At 50.3% G+C, this 16,254-nt stretch overlaps 1 protein-coding gene across 8 annotated transcripts in view; it reads right to left on the reverse strand.

Annotated features, from left to right (window-relative positions):
• Positions 1–13,749, reverse strand: part of FAM168A (family with sequence similarity 168 member A) — a 178,579-nt gene extending 164,830 nt beyond the window's left edge. For 4 of the 8 annotated variants that reach the window (XM_083820975.1, XM_083820982.1, XM_083820974.1 and 1 more), the window contains exon 1: positions 13,606–13,737. The gene's annotated coding sequence lies outside the window, so the exon portion shown is untranslated. Of the gene's footprint in view, positions 1–13,605 lie in introns of all 8 variants that reach the window. The other 4 variants (XM_083820977.1, XM_083820983.1, XM_083820979.1 and 1 more) reach the window with 4 other exon arrangements.
• Between the last annotated feature and the right edge of the window lie 2,505 nt (positions 13,750–16,254).

Consider the following 16,254-nt stretch of genomic DNA (forward strand, 5'->3'; position numbering starts at 1 on the left):
TGGAACGCAGATTCAGATGACAGCAAAAGGTCCTTTTGTCTTTGAGCTCACCCCGCACCGTGGGATCTCGGGGTTAGGGCTTTGTACCCTCTTAGCATCAGCAGGAATTTGTGGTTCGCTCTTCAGGTAGCGTTTATTGTTGGACAAGCTGCAAGGCTGCTGGGAAGAAAACGAGTATCTTACGTCCACCGGGTGGTAACGATTTACATTTTCCTTCCTGGGACGTAGCGCAGCCACGCGTAACAGTACAGGCCACCATTCCAAGCCTGTAGATGAGTGACCTCACTCCCGAAGAGCCCGGTGCTCATGCAGACCCACAGAACCCGCCGCGTGCAGAAGTTCACGTTTATTAGCTCTGACAGCCAGGCAGTTACGAAATTGGCCGAGCCGCAGGGAACGCGTGTTGCCGTGTTGGCCCTCAAGATTTTCCGGCATCTTTTTCTTATTACAGCAAGTCCTGAATGCTGAAGACAAAGATCTTCTGGCTCCCGGAACCTAACCAAGAAGAAGTCAGGCTGACCCTGCTCTCTCCTCCCTCGGGAGGGCCCGTGGCTCCTGGTCTTGTGCCAGCATCTCAGGAGGGCAGGCAGAAGCCAAGAGCCAAAGAATAAGGAATTGTTTTCCCCAATGTTCTTACCGCTATCTTTCGGTTAATATAAACTCGCGTACAAAAGCGAGACATATCGGAGAAGAAGAAGAAGGTAAAAATCATAGGAAGGTCAGAGAAAACCTGAAAGCACCAGGGACACACGTCGCTTCTCTCAGTCACCACCGGAGGAAGAAAACGCAGCGATCCGTAAGCCCCGCAGCTTATCTTATAGCCAGCAAGTCCTGATAACGCCGAGAAAAACAGATTCCAGAATCAATGCCCCCCCCCCGCCCCAGGAGAAAAAACTCTGCTGAAGCCCTCTCAGATTTAAAAACAAGATTGCCAACCAAGTAAGCCCCGGCTAATCCTGACTGCCAGCACAATCCTGGGGAAAGAGGTCTCCCGAGCAGATAAGATTCAAATCGAGAGAGTTTCACAGATCAAAGGCAGCAGCTGCCTGAATTGTAAACCCAAACGAGTAAGACACCAGAGCAGACTCTGCAGCGCTGACACGGAGCGCTTTCTGCAAGAGCCATCTCCACGCAAGTGGGGCGCGTTCGGCGATATTTATAAATCTGTGCAAAACTTCAGAGAAAAACTCCGTAAAAAGCACACTGGGGGAACCCAACCAGGTGACAACGAACAAAATTTCCTTCCTTTCGATTGCTGAAGGAGGAGGGAAGTCGTCACTGCGGGTATCAGGGCATCTCCAGCGTTTCATTTATCCCTCGCTGTCACGTTTGGGCTGTACAGACACCGTCACCCCTTTCTGCCGTAACCCAAATGGGAAAGCAAGGCAGCAGGCTCTGCAAAACTGGTTTTGCCCAGCAGATCTCCACTGAAAGCAATTCAGCTACGTGGAATTTTGGACGGAAAGGTTAAAGCTAGCGAGGCCGGCCAGAAACCGGCCTGAACAGATGTGTGCAAAAAAGCTTCCTAGGGGCTGAACACGAGAGCGCCAGGCTTTGTTTTGGTAGAGCAGGAAACTATGCAAGGCGCAGAGAGCGGGAGAGAATACGCACGCTGTCAGGCGTACGGACACAGCCGGGAACATCAACAACGAGCAGCAGGAAAGCACGAGGAAGTCAAGGACAGCCAGAGAAACACCCATGGCGTAAGTCGCTGAAGAACCGTGCACGTACATGTGTGCACGTGCAGGCGCGCGTGTATTTAGCGCTGGCAGGAAAAAACGACCTTGGAATACTGAGAGCAAAATCTTCTCCTGCTGCTCGATTCAGGCTGCGCTCAGAGAAGCCGGCCTCTGCAAACGGCCTCCGTGAATCAGCAAGATTGCCTCCAAGAAATACCCGACTCATCGATTTCCTCCCTCGGCAGACAATCCCAAATATTGGCTAATCACTCTGGTCAAAAGAAGGAAGCGTTCACGCTGGGGCCAGCAGCGCTGCATCAGCTGGAACCGAGCAGATGAAAAAAAAAATAAAAATATTTCAAGGATCCTGGAAAAGAACCGAAAAGGAAAGTCTAAGTCAAGGTTTGGCAGTCTTTCCACAGTACCGTGCCAGACTTTTTTCTTCCCCATGCTCCAGCTGAAGCGTGCCAAGAGAAAGCTAGCAGGATCTGGTGGAAGCTGCCTCCCGAACGGGTGGGAATCTGCTAGTCAATGGCATCTTGTTCTCATGCACCACGGCGGTTTTTGCTGAGCGTGGAGCTCGGGGAGGCTCAGGAATTGCAAACTGCTGCCTCTTGCAAACGAGCGCCTTGAAACGCCGGCGCTGTCAGCCCCACACCCCGCCGCAGGCTGCTGAAACGCGCATCCACTGCTGGCTGCAAGAGGACGCAAAAAAAAAAGGCAGAAGCGACGAACGACTGATGAGGATGTTTGGATTTGAGCGACTGAACTACACCGCAGGGAACACGGGGATCATGAACTGCAGAGGCAGCATCTTTCCAACTAGAAAGACACCTTCCCGGAGGAAACTGCTGATGCATCCAGGAAAAGAATGAACTAAACAAGAGAGAAGGACACGGAAGGATAAATGAGGTTCAAAGTCAGACGAGAGGGTCTGTAAAGAAAATGCATTTTCGGTTGCTATATATAGATGCAAGGACTCTGAGTAACGAGAAGGAACGAATAAAATTGTGACTGGCTGATAGAAAAAAATGAAATCTGGTGAGATGGACGCGTGACCAGACTTTAAAAATCGGGAGTTCTGTGGTGTTCAGATGCAAAAAAGAAGTGGGGGCTGCGGTGTACCTCCAAAAGAGGGGAAAAAAAAGGCTTACCTCTTCTTCATTTATCAGTCGCGTCAAATCAATGAATTTCTGGAGGACCTCAGCAGAAATTCAGCATGTTAGGAGCCCAGAAGGAGGCTCTGGTACGGGACTCCACAGGCACAGAAGCAAGGGGTAAAAGAGATGTGGGGTTACGGAGGAGACAGGAGGGGTACAAAGGGCACAGAAGCAAGGGGTAAAAGAGATGTGGGGTTACGGAGGAGACAGGAGGGGTACAAAGCCTCGAGCAGCACACAATTACACACGATTCATTTCAGAAATGATGGGTGACATTTCATGGAGCATATCTGAATCCAAATGCAAAGGAACTGGCTGGGACCTCGTTACAGCCAATAAAGCTGTGGTGATCGCTGAACTGGAAGCCTTGACAGCCGAGAAGAAGAGCAGGCTCGCGTTTCAGTAGGGCTGTGCCTAGTAATTCAATCAAGGTTTCAGAATGTCCTGATTTAAATAATTGATTTCAACTCGCATGACGTTTGTACTTTTCAGTTATCACCCTAACGAAATATCACCGGAATGAAAATAGGCGTCACGTGAAAGACGGTGATTTTTCACAAATATAACTTAGCAGAGGAAAAATTAAGGAATTTGCGTATAGATGATCCACTTGATATTCGCTCACAAACTTTCCAAGCGCTTTTGGGATCAAAAAGGAAACAGCTACGTAGCGGAGTCCTGAAAAGCTTCGAAAGCAAATTAGAGATTTAACTCTCCCTGCAATCAATGGAAAGATACAAGAGAAATTATTAAGCAATCTGTATAGAAGCAACTACAGGATAAGATGAAAACTGAAGCAACATGGGTTACATCAAGATCAAACTGTGCCAAACCAAAACAGGCAGATAAAAGTCGATAAAGACCAGTGCAAGAGCTGGGCACGTGGCGCAGGTGGAGAACAACTAGCGAGGCTGATGGATTTCAGAAAATAACCTAGAGGGTATATTGGATCACAAATTGATGTAAGTCAACGGTACAACGGATTTGCCAAAAAGGGAAGGGGCATTTCAAATTGTTTTAATAGTGACAGGTGGAAAATAGCATCACTTCATTTTGTACAACGCTGACAAGGATGCAGAGTGCTGATTCCATGGACAGAGGGAACCAAACACATTGGAGTACAGAGGAAAGCAACAGAGATATTAAGATATTTAGAAACAACGTGATCCAGGAGAACAGGCTCCGTTCAGCCTAGATGGAAGAAAACGGAGGGAGAACGTAACACACTTCCACCCGCGACAGCGGAGACGGGTTATTTTTCACGTCCTCGGGAGTGAAGTGTCTTCATTTGCCAGAGAAACACTGCCAAGTGAAAAAGCTTTGGAAAAGCTTTTAACTAAACTGGCAGCCAAGCGACAACTACCATCCACCTAAGGAGGCTGGAGTGCCTTCTAAGCTTTTATTTTAAGGAAAAATTAGAGAAATACCCATGAGGGATGCTCTAGAGATACACTAGCTTTCCTCGAGAAGGGGAACGTACCGGAGAGTCTTGTGAGCGCTCTACCAGCTCCACATTTCAATGACAAGAAGTGTCTCGGACCCAGGATGGTTTGTCTGTGAGCCCTCAAAGAGTCTTCCAGTTTCTGAGACCCTGACGGTTCTACTTCAATCTTTTCTGGAACACCGAAGAAAACTCAAAGGCAAGCGTTTATAATACCCCAACATCAGAAGAGGGCAAAAAGATGACTCGAGTAACTCTAACTGAGTTAGCCAGCCATCAGCTCTGGACAAAGCAAGGGAAAAGCGAATCAGACTTGATCTAGAATTAGAAAGAACGGGAACAAAATTAACGACAGTCAACACAATGTTATAGAAAATAGGTCTCGGCAAAAAAAAAAAAGATTATTTCATTCTTAGCTGAGATTCAAAATTAGGTTGATAAAGGTAACCGCTGCAATGCAACAGACAAACTTTTGTTGAGCATGACATTTCGATTAAAAAATTACCGCTACACTATGTCAACATCGCGCGCTAAACGGATTTCGAGTTGGCCAACTGACAGATCACTGAAAGCAGCCATCCGTGGAAAATCGCCATCAACGAAGTTAGCTGCAGTAAGGTTCTGTGGGGCTTGATAAAGAGCCCGGTGGTGTTCAGAGGTCCACTATTGATCTGGAAAATTACTTCGGGCATAAAGAAGCAATCTTGCCTCTGCAGATTGCTCTGGTAAGACTCCCCTCACGGGAACATCGCAGAAGCAGCCCACGATTTAAATGGAATAATGAAAAATGAGCAGGGCGCAACAATTGTTTAAGGACCGCAGAGAGACCCGGGGAGCCCCACGTATTTATCTTGCCCAAAATAAAAGCTGAAAGGCCACTTGGTTACGGAGTTATGCGTTCCCTCCAAAGGCAAAAGCTACTGGGTATCAAAGGACCTTGTAATTTAGCCAAAAAAAGGCTTTTGAGAGCAATAGTTGGAAACTAATTCAATTTAGACCTCGTTTTTTTAATCAGAGAGAGTACTTAATGGCTGAAAATATACCAAGAGAAGTGGCGGGTTCTTCATGACTTAACATCTTCAAACCAAGACGAGAGACAGGAGCCCAAAATATAGTCACTGTCAGGGAAAACCTAAGGATCTGTGGTTTCTGGGAGGCTAGTCCAACCTCCTGAGCTAGCCCGTCCGTACGTCAGCAAGAAATCCCAGGCTCCCGTTTTCCATGGGGAAAACAGAGGGAGTACGTCTACACACGAGGATCTTGTGAGGCTTACACGGGGAGGTCGGCAAAGACCTTTCAAGAAGCTGAGACAGAAGTAGCCTTACGGCATACACAGCTGCAGGTCACCGGACGGAGTTGGCATCAGAAAGGAAAGGGCTCATCCCTTGCATCGCCCTTCTTCACCGCCTCCACTGTCTTGTAGAAGAGAAGAAGAACAAAATGCTTCATGCTGGACACTTTGCTAAACGGCAATCCAAAAGCAACCAAGAACTCTTAAAGTTTTACATCTTTTCTTCGGAAGTTGCTCGTAACGCTAACTCGCTTCCGAAATGAGGGCTTTGGTTCGTGAGCCATCAAAAGCTCTAGGTAGCACTGATCCGCTGTACGTCACCCCAGCACCATTTGCAAAGCTTAAAGCCATTTAAGACATTATTTCTTGATGGTAACTCTAACGGTCACGTACATAAAATCAAACATTTAGCTAAACCTCTGGGAACTGAGAAAGAAAAGCTGCAACTCAGATGAACACATGTATGAAACCAGATTTATCTCTGGAGCCCACAACATAAGTCAACAGAAGAAGACAACCCAAACCAAAGATCTTCTCTACAGCTTAGATTTGTGTGTTACACACAGGCAGTGAAACAATTCTTACAGAATGAAGGATTTTATCGAGCTTCCCCATGAGAGCAGTCCCTATGCAGAACACTCAGCCACACCGCAAAGCTCAGCAGCGGGACGCGGACGCTGCAGTAAAGGAAAGGAAACCATTTCTCCACCTTACAGCAGCGCATTTTAAGACTTTGAAAATTCCCTGTTGTGGATATAAGACGAATCGAGGGCGAACTCAGGCTCCAACCAATGCACTGGATGCCCTTGCATTGGTTTCACCTGCCGCTCGCAGCACAACACGCAAGGGCGACGGGGAGGAGAGCACTGAGCAGGTCCTGTTCTCCGCTGGCACGGCAAGCATGGGACAAGTCTCCTCCAAACAATCTCAGGCCAACTGGAAATTATATTCTGTGCCTATACTGCACAACGCCGGGCCTGGGAAACGCGTGGAACATGCTGCAGTTTTCACAAAAGCCTTTAAACGCCTTATTAAGTTACGACATGCCTACACAGGAAGCTAAAGAAAATAATTTGCAGAATGAACGACTACAGAATAAATGTTCACATGGGAAACATTTTATTCCGTAAAACAGAATAAATAACTTGTTTCATAAATAACATTTATTCCAAAGTAATTGCACTTTAAATTCTCACAAGCTTAATTCAGGATATTTTCAACAGGGACAAGCCCTCAGAGCCTTCCTGTCCGTGTAGGCATCATGCTCATCTTGGTTGAAAAATCAGCAACAGTATCGAGCCATTTTCCTTGTCCACCTAACGGGCAGGACAAACTCAAAAGGTTCTTGGAGACCTCCTCCAGTTAGCAGCAGCACCTCTAGAGAGGGGTTAAGCCGAGCCCCCAGCTAGGGACGCTTAACGTAGACATTTGTCAGGGATTACTTCCAGCTCTGCCTTCTCCATAAATAAAAACACGAGTTGTCTCGTACGTAAAATACATACACACAGACGGAGGGTGCAGTTAAGTCCAAAATCTTGCACTGAACAGGATGACCTAAAGAACAGAAGCCGAATTAATTGTTGGAGATCCAGAAACTATCGGAAACTGGTCGGGACTAACCATGGAAATCCGCTCGTCCCTTACAAACACAAGTTGTCCATCTTGTCGTAGGGTGATGGTTGGACCAGATGATCTTGAAGGTCTCTTCCAACCTTCATGATTCCATGACTCTATGCTTCGTAAACGTTCAAATATAAAGAACCAAAAGGAAAAGAGGAAAAGGCAAACTTTGCTCTAAATTCCTCTAGTCCTCATCGTGCATTTCCAACAGAAAAACGGGAACATCCGTATTTCAAACGTATTTAAGAGAGTTGTGTACCTAACAACAAAGAACATTAAAGCTCAGCTGCTGCGCTTTAATTCCTGACAGACAATCAGAACGGGCTGATGCCATAAAAGAGCCAGATCTTTTTGATTAAGTTCAATGGAAAATTAGAAGCTCAGAAAAAACCTGCAGAATCCAAGATGTTATAGCCCGCTTTAACTTTTGCTGCAGTCTGCAGTCTTCATCCATTTTATCAAAGAATTAGACATGCCTAGTAGGCACGACGGCATCTATTCTTCCCTTGCCTTCCTTTTTCTCTCCTAAAATACTCTGAGCTTGCCTTCAATAATCCTCCCAAATCTCTAACCCTTGCTAAGACAAGGAAGCCAGAAATTTTCAGTCTACAAACATACTTCAGCATTCATATGGTAACTTTCTCAATGGGAAGATTAAAGCTACAATAAACCCCATTTTTCTGCTCTGCCTTTTCGTTTTCCCACCCGCCAGCTTTCCAGGTGACCGTTTCACTCAAGGAGAGGGGAGAAAGAAAGGAAAGAGAACGTCCAAGTGCAAATCAGCATCTCCAGCAGAGGAGAAGGGCACGTTCCTTGAGCTTTTACCAGTCCTACAGCAATAATCTTCTACGTGGTTTGCTGTAGAGTACCATCAGGTCTGCATTCTTCCTCCCAGAAAGCACAAAGTCACTTGAAATTCCTTCGCAGTGCTCAGGGATTTCGGCACATCCGTACTAAACAATACTCAGGACTTCTTAAAAATGATTCAAGACCCACTCACACTGCGAGGAAACCAATGGATCTCCGTCATCCCCAGCAGAACCTCATTCCCTGTACGCTTCTTTGAAAAATAAAGCATTACGCCATCAATATCATCATCGCCATCATCGCTTCCCCCCGGAGCTCCAACAGGAAGGAGAGAAGACACACAAGAAAGCATCTATCTGGAAATGACTCAGATTTGTGTATTCGTGTTCCTGTTTGGAGCCCAAGACACACACAAAAAAAAAAAGAAAGGAAAGGTTTGGTTTTCAAAGTTGCTTCACGCTCAGAGCTCCCACAACTTCCAGGGGATCTGCAAGGGCTCTGTGTACCTCCAAAGTAGGATCCCCGATTGGCATCGTAGGTAGGGGTCTGGGACTTTTGCTTCAGACACCCATGGCAGGGCAGCCCTGACTCGCAAACTATCCCTGAAAATTCCCAGCTTTTTCTTTTGCTATTGATTCAAACCAACAAGTGAAGAAACAACGGTTCCAGATCAAGATTACCCACCCAACGAAGCAAAGTGTCAATATATCAGCGCACAATAACACAAAATATATGCTCTATATATGTTCTAAAAATCAACAAGACTAACAAGCACGCGTTTCCCATTGATTTTTACATGAAAACCATTAACCACCACCTACAGAATATTTCCAGCTCCTCCCCAGGTGCTCAGGACTTCTCTTCTACCAGATTTCCTTCCACAGCCCCTGTCTCTTGGTTTGGCAAAGGGCTCCAAACGTTACAGAGCTGCCCAGGATCCCAGCGGAAATATAAATGTTATCACCTGCACTCCCTCGGTAGAAGCGCAGATTTGATCCTTTGCCCTCTACCCAACAGTCAACTTTCTCAAAACTTTAAAAAATAAAATAAAAAAATGAAGCTATTTTGTTTTCTACTTGGATGGCCCGTCGAGATTCGGATGAAGCTGCCAACTGGAGTGCAAAATTACTGGTGGGCAGGCAGGCAGCACAAACACATAATCCTTACTTCCTCAAGAAATCAGGTTTGCGCGTATTTGTGTAAATAAACATAACACTGCCACTGACATTCTCCTCTCAGATTTAGTGGTATCAATTCAGTGTTACGTTTTCAACAAAAATAGGAACCGAATGATGCAGTTTAATTGAAGAACCAAGAAGGTAAAGCTGTTCAGACGCCTCTGGAGAACTGCATCTGTTTTAGTGAGAGGCAACAGAGTCATATGGAAATAATTCCTGAAAATTTATTCCCAGTTCTAAATAGTGACAGATTAAGCCAATAGTTTTTAATTCGAGGAGTTAAGAGACTGTCAACGGGCAAAAAATGGTGAGATGGATTATTTATTTTCACTGAAACAAAATCTTCATCTGTTTATTGAACAGACCCACGGCAGCATACAACAACCTAGCAACATCAGGCGAGATTCATTGGCTACCATTCGAAATCAGCAGAAGACGCCATCCGCCTAAGTCTGAAAAATGCCATAAAGTAGGAGAACTTTTCTCATTAAATCACTTTGGATCAAAGGCTTCTAGGGGCGGAACACGACGAATTACGACCTTCAAGCAGCAAAACGTAGCCTCATCGATAAGATGACGGTACTTTAGGAAATGAGACCGATGCACCTAAGGCACATCATGGCCAGAACCTCTCCTTCCCAGCCAGCTTTTTCTCGGATGCACGATCTCACCTCGAGTAAATGAAAGCCAGCACCGTGGCACCAAAATTATGCTGGTTTTTGCACCAGTCGTTTGCACTTTTCTTGCTCCTGAACGCAACGCTGGGGTCGCTCCTTCTCGAGCACGCTGGCTAAGAAGCTGGTTCTCGAGGGGTCCCTTCGCATGCCCCTTTGTCACACCAGCACCTGGAGGAGGAGACTGGCACGACGTTGTGTTTCTCTCACCTTGTGACAGGGCGATCGCCTCTGCAGTGCCTGGCTCCGGCGCGGGAGGAAAGGAGGCTCCACCATCCGAAGGGGTTTCCTGCCGCCCGGGCCGGGTACCGCGGGGCAGCGGGCAGGACACGAGTAAAGGCAGTCCCTTGCCGCAATCCACAGCCCAGAAAAGAGAGTTTACGGAGAGACTTTTACGAATTACAGAGGAAACAGAAAGTACACAGAGCACTTGTGCTGCGGAAAAGGAAATCAGGGCCTCTGCGGATACAATCAAGCCCAAAAGGCATGGCTGGAAGACAAATGAAGACCGTAGCCCAGGCTGAAGGAAAGAGCGGGCTCAGAAAGGAAGAAATAAAAATTGTATTTCCCTTTTGACAACCTCATCAGCTCCTGCTCCCGACTGCCTGATGGCTGGAAATCAGCTGAGAGCTTAGGGGTGGAAACGGGAAGGTTTCCTGCCACGGGAGGCATAAAGGACTCAGAGAGTCCTCTGCCAGGTTGACACAAAGCTGGGCCGTGTCCGTGCCGGCGCTGCCAAATTCAGCAGCAGAGGGGACCGGGTGACCCCAAAACGTGCCCCAGCCCTTCCTCAGACCATGGTCGAGGCGGATCCATGACCGTCACACCCACAGTGTCCCAAAAGCAGGCGCTAACCTGGGCTAAACGCACGCCGCCCGTACCGACAGCGGGCGTTCAAGCACTCGGGCATCCAACGGGAGGCTTCCGGGCTCCTCCAGACAGATCAGATAATTAAATTTAGACACAATCGAATTAGAGTTTTAATTACGCTTTCGGTTGAGGTACAGGAGGCCTTCAACAGAAATGCTTCTGCGAGGCATTTTCACGTGCCTGAGGAACGATTTGGAAGCACCGGGAGCAGCACCACCTTCCTTCCTCTCTCGTTTTCTCCGTTACCTCCGCGGTGGGTTACCGATTTTGCGGGGGCACCAAAGCCTAACTGCAAAGATAAACTTTAAAAACCACCGTCGAGTTCGCCTACTGCAATGCAGGCTGACCGCTGCCACCCGAGACCAGAAAGGGCCTCAGCACCACGTCCTTCCCCGCACCCCACGGGCACTCACAGAATTTCGAGGTGTATTATTTAGGTTTCCTACCCTAAGCAATGTTTCCTATTATTGAACGGACCCAAAAAAAAAAAACCCACAGCGTGCAAACGTCTTGCTTCTCCCATCCCTTTGTTCCAAAGGAGAAGTTTGTGCATTTATCCCTCCAAAAAGTGCATCCTTAAAAAGGGACACGGATTTTCATCAAGCAAAGACATGACCGAGAAGCATGACAGTACCCGAAACACCCAGCACGCGGTCATTAACGTGACATCCACAGAACCGCATCACTTGGCGGAGAGAGATTCTTTCAGAAAAATGTTAACGTTCCCTTTCGTTAAAAAAATATATATATATTGAAATGTGAAAGTAGGCAAGTAGATATTTGTAACTTCCAGAACAGAATCAGCCTTAATATGCATTTTATCTAAAATATATATAATATATCTGTGTATAATATACACAGCCAACTGCTATCGGTCTTTTTAATGACTGCGTACACCTAGCAAGGATAAATATTCAGCACATAGTTGTGGCGGTTTTGTTTGTTTTCATGTACTCAGCCATAAAGGTCCAGACAATCCAAGGAACTGTTAAAATTCAAAATCAGAAAGAAATAAGAAAAAAAAAAATAACGCATTTGATCTCCTAGTGTTAGCTCCTTTTTCTTTACATCACTCGACACCTCCACTCGATTTGAGTTCTAATCAACAACCACTTCACAGTTAACGTTTCACGAAATAATGCGGCTGGTGCAATCAAGTCCAGCAAAATGTTTCCCTAAAGATGTTTCCATCACCCTCGTTCCTGTTAAAAAAAAAAAAAGAGAGGAAAAAAGCTTCCTCCATCGCTATTTAGCAGCGAGAATAAACATACCGCTGCATCTTAAATCATATTTTGATTAAAACATAAATAGAATCGCTTGGGGTTTCTCTCTGGTTGGTACAACATGCCTTTGTCCAGGAAAGAGAAAAAAAAAAAAACACTCGACCTGCTCGTTTTTCTACATTTGACAGAATTCAGCACCAAAAGAACGCTTTCTGAGCGAAATTCGGTGTACGGAAACACAAGGCACAACCTGCGAGCTCGTCACCGTGAGGAGCAGAAAGGAGAAAAAAAAAAAAAAAAGGGAGAAAAATTGAAAAATAAATAAATAAAACCCAACACATTACAACACCTTTTTCGATGAGGGATGTTTCTCTCATTTCCATATGTCAAGGCTCCTCTGCCCGACGCGCGAAGGACCGCTGCTCAGCACCTCCCTGGCGTCCTTAACCCCCAACCCAACTGCCCCGCACGCCGCAACGCCAGCCACCGAGGGTTAAAGCAACGATCCCAAAGGAGAAAAAAAATAAAAATAAAAAATAAAACCCAAACCTTTCCCAAAAACAAACACCATCTCCTACCTATTTCTTACGGGCACAACACCCACCCGGCCTCGCGTCTCGCGGGCTACGGATGTCCCGCGGCGATGCCCCCGACCCCGTCGCCCCCGCGGCGGTGTCACGGGGAGCGGGACGGGAGCCCCCCAACCCCAGCGCGCCGAGCCGTGCGAGAGGACTCGGGAATATTATGGGTAACGGAGGCTTTAGAGACCAGCATCGGCGGCGGGGTCCCCGGCTCCGCGAGCCCCTCTCGGCGTTTTGAAGCGGGAGCAGAGCGAAGCGGGAGCATCCCGCCGCCTTCCCGAGTAACCCGCCCGTGTCGACACCCCGAAGCCCACCGCACCGAAACGCGGGGTCCGAACGGAGCTGGGCTCGTCCACGAACCGAGGCGGGAACCCCGCAACTCGCTCGCCCTCCTGGCACGAGAGGAAGAGGTGAAACTTGGCTTGGCGCTGGCTCCTCGCACGCCCCGCCAGGTCCAAGCAGCCCCGGCGGGGTTTTGCTGGGGCAAACCGGGGTTGTCCCCCCAGCACCCTCGCGGGTACCCCCCCAGCACCCTTAGGTGCCCCCGGCACCCTCCTGGATGCCCTCAGCCCCCCTTGGGTGCCCCCCCCGGCCCCTCGCACACAACATGGCTCCCAGCCAAAATTTTGGCAGCGGACCCGTTTGCTCTCGCCGGGCTCCGAACAAACCCTGCCACAAAGGCTTGGAGGGGGGGAGGCTTGGGGGGGGGGCGGCCAGGGCTGTGACCAGGACCCCCCCACACCCCCACCCCAATTCCCCCCTCCCCAATTCCCAATTCACCCCCTGCCCCCCCCCCCACGAAGCACCCTCGGGTGCCGTCCCCGGCTGCCGCTGACCCCGTTCTGCCCCGTTCTGCCCCCAAACCCCCCCGCAGCCCCCAGACCCAATTCCCCCCCGCCTCCCCTCACGGGTCCCAGCCCTACCTGTGCGTGTGTCCCCCCCCGCCATGTCGCCCCCCCCCCGCCCCCCCCACCTCATCCTCGCCCCCCCCCCCCCCCCCCATCTCGCCCCCCCCGCCCCGGGACTCGCCGCAGCCGCCCCGGGGGGGGGTCTCCTCCGTGTCTCCCCCCCCCTCCCTCACCTGCGGCTTCTCCGGCTCCCGCTGCCTCCGAGGCGCCTCCTGCCTCTGCCAGCAGCCGCCAGCCGCTGGGGGAGGGGGCGGCGGCGGCAGGCGGGGACCGAGGGGGGGGGGGGGGGCGGCGAACCGCTGCGGGACCGTTACAGCCGCCTCCCGGACTACAGCTCCCGGCACGCCCCGCGCGCCGCAGGCGCTGCCCGGCTGCCGGCGGCCCGCCGCGGGGCGCGATGGGTAGCGTAGTCTTGGCGCAGGAGACGAGGGGGGGAAGTGGGGAGGGTAGCGGCGCGATGCTTGATGGGAGGTGTAGTGCGGAGGAGGCGGGCAGCGAGGCGTGCCGGGAGGTGTAGTTCCGCGGGGCATGATGGGGGTTGTAGTTCGCGCGGCGCTGAGGAGGCCGCCGAGGGTGGCCGGGCCGTGAGGGCCCCGTCAGGCCGGGCCCCGCAGCCCCACCGCCCGCAGCCCCCGGGCAGCCGGAGTGAGCCCGGCCCGGCCCGGCCCGGCTCACAGGGAGGCCGGGCAGGCTTGTAAAGGCGTGTGAAATAAAGTGAAAAATCGTGTTTTTAACCCCCCCGTGCGGCGGCTGGCCCGCATCGCCCCGCGCAGCGAGCCCTGAGGGGGGGCTGAGGGGAGGGGGGGGTCTCGTTCCTGGGGGAGCGGGCACCAATAAATACGTAAACAAACAAACAAATAAATAAATAAACAAATGAATCCTTTTAGGAAGGACCAGCAGCACCAGCGCAGTGCATCCCCAGCACACAGCACCCCAGTACTCAGCACCCCCATTACACAGCACCCCCACTACACAGCACCCCCCGGTGCACAGCACCCCGCTTTTAGGGCCAGAGCACTTTCCTAAAAATCACGAAACACAAAACGCTTTTTGGCAAGTGCTGGCATCCAGGAGGTGGGCAATGAAATCCCCGCAGGTCTCCACCTGCCTCAGGACCCTGGTGCAGGGACTGGAGCCGTAGGAGGATGTCCCCATCTCTGTCCCCATGTCCTGCCCAAGGCTCCCAGACCTCCTGCAATGCCCCTTTGGGGGCTTTTGCTCTGGGGTGATGCCAAGTGTTGTAGCAAAGCAACACCCAGCAGGATCCGGGAACTTATAAACAGCACGCTGTGGGTGCACGTGGGTTTTATTCACTCTCGGTTACTGACCTGTCCCAACATATAGAATCACAGAATCATTAGGGTTGGAAAAGCCCTCCAGGATCACCTGGTCCAACCGTCCCCCTACCACCACTGTCCCCCACCAAACCATGTCCCCAAGCACCACGTCCAACCTTGCCTTGAACACCCCCAGGGACGGGGACTCCACCACCTCCCTGGGCAACCCGTCCCAACGCCTGACCGCTCTTTCTGAGAAGAAATGTCTCCTCATTTCCAACCCGAACCTCCCCTGGCACAACTTGAGGCCGTTCCCTCTGGTCCTATCCCTGGTTACCTGTGAGCAGAGGCCGACCCCCAGCTCCCCACCCCTTCCTTTCAGGCAGTTGCAGAGAGCAATAAGGCCTGCCCTGAGCCTCCTCTTCTCCAGCCCAAACCCCCCCAGGTCCCTCAGCCGCCCCTCACAGGACTTGTGTCCCAGGCCCTTCCCCAGCTTCGGAGCCCTTCTCTGGACACGCTCCAGGGCCTCGATGTCCTTCTGGTAGCGAGGGGCCCAAAGCTGAACCCGGCACTCGAGGTGCGGCCTCACCAGAACAGAGCCCGGGGGGACGAGCACCTCCCTGGCCCTGCTGGCTTCCCCCCAGCTTGGTGTCATACACAAACTTACTGAGGGTGCACTCAGTTCCCTCATCCAAATCATCAATAAAGATATGGGACAAAAAGAGCAAATGTTGTGGTGTCCTGACCCCACCGAGGTCCTCGGGCCCATTCCTGTCCCTTCCTCACCTGCCCAAGTGCTCCTGGTCTGACCCTGGGGGGCACGAGGAGGCTGAAGCGAAATCTGGGGGTGCAAAGAGCCGGCACAAATGCGATTCCTCAAGGCACGACATCCCAATCCCACCCTGCTCCTTCAGCCGCACCACCTGGTCGTGTGAGATGTGTGAACGGTTTCAGAAATCCCTTGTTTTATACCCAAAAATCAAAGTCTGTGGGAAGCACGGCACAGATCTGCCCCGAGCTGCTGGGAGAGCATCGCTAACACAGCCCCAGGCGCCATGCGGCCGAAGTCTAGCTGGAGGAAGAGCAAGCTGGAAATCTCCAAAAAGGGTTTTTCCTAACAAGCTCCACCTGATTACTACAAAAATGAGGAGAAAGCCATGCTTTGTCCTCCTACACAACCATGTGGGGCTGCTTCCAAACTGCATCCCACATCCACCTCCCTTCTTCCACCCTCTCAACTTTGCCAGCTGTAAAGAAAAGTAACCCCCACCCTGATTCCCCAAATCACCGTTTCCATCCAGCATGCCCCAAATTTATCCCAGACAGATTAAAAATAATAATAAAAAATGGACGGTTTGCAAAAAATAAATAAATCAGGCCCCCCAAATCCTGCACCAGCACCACGTTCTTCCCCAGGGGAAGGCTGAGTGATCTGGGGATGTTTTAATGGCATTGCTTTTGGGCTGAGGGTCCCGATGCCTGCCGTTGCCTCCTGCACTGCTGCATTGATTTTTTTTTGCTCCCTGCGGGTTGTATTTCTGCTTT

The sequence above is a fragment of the Anser anser genome (assembly GCF_964211835.1).
Source record: "Anser anser genome assembly, chromosome: 1".
Lineage (NCBI taxonomy): Eukaryota > Metazoa > Chordata > Aves > Anseriformes > Anatidae > Anser > Anser anser.